Raw genomic sequence first — 7,927 nt, 5'->3', positions numbered from 1 at the left:
AATACTGCAAATCTGAAATTCAAGAGACATTCATATCTGAAAGTACTCTCAAAATACACAACACAAAACAGAATTCACAACCTGCAAATACTGACAACCCTAAGCTCATCCCGACAATTCACAACCTGCCCGACTATTGGGCTGGGGGGGGGGGCTGCCCCCTCCTATTCCTCGGCGGTAGACAGCCGCCCCGTGAGACGATGTGAACGGCGAGGGAGATGACGGTGGGGAAGCGTCATCGGGCCAACTGCTTTTCCCCTCTTGCAGTTGGGTTCGGTCGACGAAGACTCCACCGGCTCGCTCTAGCAGGACACCCTCACAAACGGCACCCTGTAGATGCTCAATCCTTCAATCTCTGGTGGATGCTCCATCTGGGATCGATACTCCCACCACCGCTCCCTTACGATCGAATTCGGTGAATCTGTTTGCTCCATGGCCTAGAGGAGCAGCTCTATGTACTCCGGCATGACTCCCTCTGGGAGTATCGCCGCCTTTTCGCTCTGTTGCAGATATTTGGCCATGGATGTCGCCGTTGCTGCTAGTTGGTCCTTGTTGTCAAACCAAGACTGTATCTCCAACATCCTAGCTAGCTTCACAGGGTCGCCGTCTGCGATCCTCACGTATCGGTTGTACTCCTCCATCGATCTACTTCTCCACAGCACCTTCACTCGCCGGCGGTGGTTTTTGAATGGAAGAGGAGAGGAGCAGCGCTGGTTTTGGATTAGAACAGGAGAGGAGCGACGCTGGTTTTGGACTGGAACAGGAGAGGAGGGGTGGTGGTTTTGAAATGGAAGAGGAGAGGAGTGGCGCTGCATTTAGATTGGAACAGGAGAGGAGCAGCGGTGGTTTAAGAGGAGAAGATGATTAAATCACCACATATTAGTCCCATTTTTATTAGTCCCGCTGTAATTAAATCACCACATATTACACTGATTCCGCTGCTCGTTGGGAGAAATAAATACCCAGTGATAGCATGCACTAGGGATGTGCGCGTGAGGCTTGCATGCAGATGCATGCGGAGGGAGGTGAGATGATTCAATTAATTAATGCCGCTCCTACTCGTCCCCGCACGTCCTTCAATACTACGGTTGTTCGCTCCTAGTCATCCCGTCCATTCACATTACGGCAGTTCCACTAATCCTAACCCTCCTCCCAAATCCATGGCGTCCCAAATCTCTACGATCGGCAGTGAGTACAAGGTTAGAACCATCACCGGCGATGAGTTCGATGTCATCTACACCCGTTCTTCCGCGACGGTGAAAGGATGCCTTTCTCGCTTCAGACACATGTTCGAAGACTCAGATGATGAGTGGGTCGCTGGGCTAGATGTTGAGTACACCACAGTCCTGGGACGAGAGAAGGATCTAAAGGACGAAGTGAGGAAGAAGCCCAACGTGATCCAGGTTTGCGTGCATGAGTTATGCTTGGTCTACCACATATGCCATGCCGACATTGAGTGCCAGGATTTTAAGGACTTCCTCGAGAGCAACCTAGTCAAATTCGTTACTGTAGACTTTGGTAAAGACAAAGAAGTCCTGCGTCGGATAGGCCTCGTTGAAGGCAACACCTTCGACCTCCAGAAGAATCGGCTGGTGTCCTCTTGTCAGCCTTCAATGCTGACCCTGGCAGGAGCCATGGTTCATCCTTCGTACGGTAAACTGGAGAAACCTCCATACACGTTTCATTGTCATGCATGGCAGCGGAATGTACTAGATATAGACCACATCCACTACGCTGCAATGGATGGCTACCTTTGCTTCAATATCTACAAGGGTTGGATGAAGAGCAACAACCAAGTGTGCGGTTCAAGCAAAGAAGTATCGGCCAAGAGGAAGAGGGACAAGGACGAAGTCGAGGACGTGGACGAGGACTCCAAGTAAGGTGGTAGTGTCATTGCTCATGGTGGTTCTAATGCAGTGTCTACCGGAATAGTTGCAAAGTTTAATTTTAGATGTGCTTAATTTAATTTGAGGGGTGTGTTGTGCTGAGCCTCCAGCAGAACTATGTTATGTTTCTTCTCGTTACTTTAACTCTTCAGTATGTACATACTAGTATTTATTACATTTCATCTTTTAGTTGGTATAGTACTACCACTCGTTTCTTCACATTATATACGTACAATATATATGGCCAATATCATATAGCCAGCAGTTTAGTTGTCAAAGAATTTCAGGGTGCTTAGTTTTGTCAAAGAATTCCAGGATGCTTAGAGGGTGCTTGGATCCAAGGGACTTATTTTAGTCTGACTAAAAATAGTCTCTTTAAGAGGCTAAAGTTCCAAGCACCCCTGACTAAAGCGGGGCTAAAACTAGTCTTGAGACTAAAAAAATTTAGTCAGGGGTACCCCTACTAAAATGTGGATTAGTCCTCTCTCTACTCATTTAACTCCTCTCCTTTGACACAGGCGAGTTCTGGATTGGAGGGTTTGGAGGATAATAAATGCTCATTAACTTGATTTTAGCCTTTTTAGTATTTGGATGCAAGCATGGGTGAGGCTAGCATGTTTTAGTCCCACTACTTTTAGTCATGGGACTAAAATGTATCCAAGCACCCTCTTAGTTTTATTTGAGGGTTGGGTTGTGCTGGACACCATTATTGTGACTAGCCTTTTTAATAGTACTATATGCATAATTTGGCGACGAGCGCTCTCTATATGTACCACCTTTTTTTAATTTCAAGTTTTGCTCCATGGCGCAATCCATCGATACTACTGCTGTACAAAAGTATACATTTTTTAAAAGGCTAGAGGACGGGGCAGTCTAGCTTGGTCGGTTTCACGAGAGGCGAGGGCCTTTGTGATTTGACGGCTCATTACTGCTGGAAGGTGGGGCCTTGTGATTTGACTGCTCGTATAAATGCGCCGACGACCTGATCGAGGAGGAGCAAAGAACCGTGCGGTATACTCAAGTTTTCCACTGGAGTAGTACTGCGACAGAGGAGCATGAAACATGGCAGCCCACTGCCATATGGCGATAAAACTGATCTACTTTGCTAGTCATCTCATTGTTAGCATTGTTCTATTCATTCCCTCAAAAAACCACTGTTCTATTCATGCCTCACAGAGAACGTGACACATGCGGCGAAACACCCGAAGCAAAAGATGAAACACAGGAGCAAAAGAAGAAGGAAGATTATCACCCCAAATGATCTAATTCGCCGCGGACTCGTAACTGCTTCATCATCGCCTCCACGACCTCCATCTCCTTGCGCGTCTCCTCCGCCATCTTCTTCATTCTGTCCATGATGCGGGATTTCTCAACGCGAGCCTTCATCATCTGCTCCACGGCCACATTACGTACCTTGACAGCAGCCGGGTGCTCGATGCGGAGCTTCACCAACTCCTCCTTCTGTTCCATGACGAGGGCCTGCAACATCTTCATCGAGGAACTAGTATTCTCATGCAGCTTCTTCCAGCCGGCGTTCTTCTCCTTCAACAGGTCGACCTCGTGGCAGAGCTTCGCCTTGTCCTCCTGAAGTCGTAGGATTTCGCCGGTCGCCTTCTTCTCCGAGGCAATGCTCTTCTTCAGCAGGATCACCAAGTCGGTGGTCAACTCCCCCTGCTGATTGAGCTCAGCGGGCATGTCGTCGAGGCTCTCCTTCAGCAACTCCATCAAGCCTTGGATGAACTCCTTCTGCTTATTGAGGTGCTTATTGAGCTGATCGATCATGCCGTCGAGGGATAACGACTCCAGCTCCGCCGGCTCGGCATGTTCGCCTCCGCGACTAGGGCACTCCTGGGAGCCATCGCCTGCCCGTGAGAGATCTTTCGAGGTCTCTGCGTGGCGGAGAGCCCTCTCTTTTTTTCCGTAGCCTTGGTTGCCGCTCCCTTGTAACGAGTAGTTCTCGACCTAGAGCTCTGCTCACCGGCCATGGCAAAGACGGACGAAGAAGAAGCACTTATGAGGAGGAAAGGTAGAGTAATTTTCGGTTAGGTAGTTCCCCTTTTTATAACGTAAGTACTAGCACTAGACTAATACCTGCATAGTGGGAACACGTTCAGGTTTGGTACGTACTAGTAGGTGTGAGCAGGCTTTCGAATGTGATGGGAACAAGGTCAAGATTAATTGATGGTTTTGGTTTTGAAGCCCGAAACGGCTCCCGATGAGTTTAGCGGAACATAAATTTCAAGTACTACACTGCTCAAATGCATAAATATTCTGTTACTGTCAAAAATTGGCACAAAATACGAAGGAGACCAATGGAAGTACTACTAGCAACCCACGATTTAACTACTCGCATGCTCGCAGTGGAGTAATAACGTCTTTCTTCCGCCCTCACGTCCACTCAATTTGCATGCGCTGTATTAATTGACCATAAATGAAGTGAACGACTTTACATGCGTCAAATTATCACATGGGGTGGATCTTGGTACAAAATTGCGTCCGCCCGTGTACCCGCATGTGCGTGGGAGGGAATGAGTGTGTGTGTGGCGTGCATGCACATCTTCGCTTCGTGCATGTACCACCAGTATGGCTCAGGGAGGATGAGTACATTCTTCTGGAACCAGCAACACATCACTGTGATCAATCCACGCAAGGAGGTCGCGACAACGCCTCCACATGTGCCACGTGGCTTCATGAACTGTAAGAGAGACACTGTGTAGCGTGCCATTGGTATTCTAATTTACCTGTTTTGCACATACTCGAAGTACTAGTAAGGTACACGTGCATTGCACGCATAATATTTTGCAACCAAATTATGAATAAATACCACACTATAGCTAGCATGTAAGCTCTGAGTCATATATGCCTGATGTAGCCCTTCGTTTAATTCTTATAGTTCATCTCATTCAAAATCAATTAGTTTTTATAAAAAAGCTAAGAACGCGGGAATAGGAAAAACATGGGATTATAGTGGAATGTCGTCTTGAATCCTACAGGATTGTACGAGTGTTTGTTTGTGCATAGAAAAAATGTAGAATTCTTTCAAAGAGGTTTGAGTGGATGGGATGTTTCCTATGAAATCTAGTGCAAATGAATCATATGGAAAAATTCCTATGGTTTACAATCCTACGAATCAAACAACAAAGATAGGAAAAATTGCTAATGATTAGAATCTGATAATCCTTTGAATCAAAGAAGCCCTTAATCTATTTTATGATTCATGGAATTGTGCGTTGTAAAGCATAAAGTAAAAACAAATAATGGCAATTCAACTAGAAAAAAGTTTGGGCAGTTATGATACGGAAGATTCTAGAACAAAAGAGAATCACTGTTGTGTTGAGGTTTGTGCATTATGCTTAAGTTCAACCATGGAGTCTGCTAGATTGTACATATGGCAAAATCTGGTGGGGGCTAGAAGATGGTGCGAGGGGCCGAGTGGAGGGAGACTATGAAGGAATGAACAAGTGCGAGATCGATATTTAGAGAGAGGGGGCGAACACGGGCGCTGTTGCACGCAGTGCCGGAGCCATGAAAAATAAATGAGCTAGGGGGCCAAGCATTGCTAATCCTTTACGAGAAGGGTCAATTCATGAACTTAAACCATTTTTAGCAGCAATTGTCTAATGATCACATTCATATTAGCCTCAATAAATAGTGATGTTAGGGGGGAGGGGGCAGGGCCCTTACTGCCCCCGTCTTCGCCATTGTGCATGCATCTGAGAGATGAAGCAGAAGGCATGGATGATGAGAGGGGGACGTTGGATATATAATTAATGTGGGTGTATTAGCTATATATGTTAATCCTATATAGAGAGGTATAGATTGATCGATGTGGACGTGGGAAAGAGGGTGAGACCTCACTGGATATATCGATTGATCGGTTTGTGTGGAAAACAATGAAAGACCTAGCTATATACACTCATACATAGAGGAATATCAATCATAGTGCATGCACGCGTGAGAGATAAAGAATGCCCGATATGATGGAGAGGGGGATGTGTGTGGGTGTGTGCCTTCATGGGAGACCGACCTGAAGAAAAAGATTGCATGCGTGCAATGGATAATGCCGACTAGTAGTGTGTGTGCATGCATGCACGAGAGAAAGTTAGTGGTACTATTATAAAGAGAATACTACTGTGTGGGTGTAAAAGAATAGGTGAGGTCATAATCAATGTAAAGTTGAATTCAAGTATTTGAATAAGAGATCCTGATGTTTGAAACCCATGCATGCATGAATATAACGGAGATCTGCGCGGTGTGGTTTGGAAACGAGCATGTTGTAATGTATACACATTGAACAAGGTCAGGCTGATTTGAATTTGAGATACCGATGGCAGACATCATTTGGCCACGTCGCATCCGTGCATGGACACACTATTCTAATTGGAGATGATGGGTGGCTTTCTCATCACATATCTATATCTATACCCCTATATATATTATTATATTTTTTTATATTGTGTGCGGGTAACTTGAACTTTGAAAGATGGTCGTTGGATGAGGCGAATCCGATGGTCCAAAGATGGCAAATTTTAGCACTACTGGCCGTTGGATATCATCTAGATTCCACCAGATTTCGCCACATGTATAATCTAGAAGACTCCACGGTTGAACTTAAGCATAATGCACAAACATCAAACCACAAGCACTTCTTATTTGTTCTAGAATCTTCCGTATCAGAATCGCCCTAATGTTTTTCTACATGATTTGCCATTATTTGTTTTTACTTTATGTCTTACGACGCACAATTCCATTAATCTTAAAATAGATTAGCTTTCTTAAAAAACTAGATTATTTTGAATGAAATGAACTATAAGAATTAAATGAACATCTACATCATGCATATATGACTCAAAGCTTGCATGCTATAATGTGGTATTTATTCATAATTTGGTTGCCAAATCTCATGCGTGCAATGCACGTGTACCTTACTCTAGTCTAAATGGTGTTTGTGTGTGTGTTGTGCGTGTTGAGCTGCAAATTTTTTTGGGTACACATTAAGCTTGTTCTTCCGAAATTTCAAGCCACGCCTTGTTATGCCGAAAATTCAAGCTAGCGTCTTTGTCTATCGTGCTGCGAAACTCCCGCCTCTTCAACCCGCGCCTTGTTAGCCCGAAATATTTAAGATATATCTTTGTCTTGTTGTGCTCCGACAACTCCCTCCATCTCAACCCGCGCCTTGCTATTCTGAAATTACAACGCGTGCGAAAACTCCCACCTCTTGTGAAATCCCGACACGCGAAATGCCCGTGGGTACCCCTGAACCGAAAGAACCGCCGCAAATCGGTGGGGGTACTTTGGTAACTTACCCCACATTTCGGACAAGCGCGTCTCTAAGCCATGGTTCCTCACTGCCATCCCATCCGCCCACTCATTCCTACACCGAGGCCACGAAAACCCGTGACGAAACTCCACACCCTGCTCCGTACGCCACCCAGCCGGAGCCTCTTCCTCGACGACGTCGTCCATAGCAACACCTCGACGTCCCTCATCCACCATACCGGATGAGGATCCGTCGTCGATCTCATCGTCCCGCCGGTTCAGCCACCCCGTCCTCCACCTCCAAGGAGCTGCCCTGACGTTCCCCTCATCTTCTGCGCCACCTCCATTCCCACACCGTCGTCTTCACCTGCACCACCAGAAGAGCATCATCATCACTGTTTCCTCGGATGAAGCTGTGGCCTAATTGGTGCCACCAAAGAGGTTGTACACTAATTGCCACATTTTCTTCTTGATTCGATCTCACGGTGCTGCCGGCACTCGGTCCCGAGCCGACACGGTGCGGCTCCATCCCCGGCGGCGTCGCCGGCCACTTCCTCCACGGCATTGCTCCCTCGGCGGCGACGTCCACATCAGTAGGAGTTGCTGCTGCTTTAGCTCTCGCTCGTGTTGCTGCTCTGCTCTTGCTCTTGGTCCCCTGCCTGGTCTGCTCTTGCTATTGCTCTTGCTCGCGCTGCTGCTCTCACTCTTGCTCTTGCTTGTGATGTTGCTCCGATTTAGCTACACTTCAGTCGACTGAATCGAATTTTTGGTCAGTCGATTTT

This window comes from Triticum dicoccoides, chromosome 3A (genome assembly GCF_002162155.2).
Source record: "Triticum dicoccoides isolate Atlit2015 ecotype Zavitan chromosome 3A, WEW_v2.0, whole genome shotgun sequence".
Taxonomy (NCBI): Eukaryota; Viridiplantae; Streptophyta; class Magnoliopsida; order Poales; family Poaceae; genus Triticum; species Triticum dicoccoides.
The sequence above is the reverse complement of the archived record's forward strand: the minus strand, read 5'-3'. Positions refer to the sequence as shown.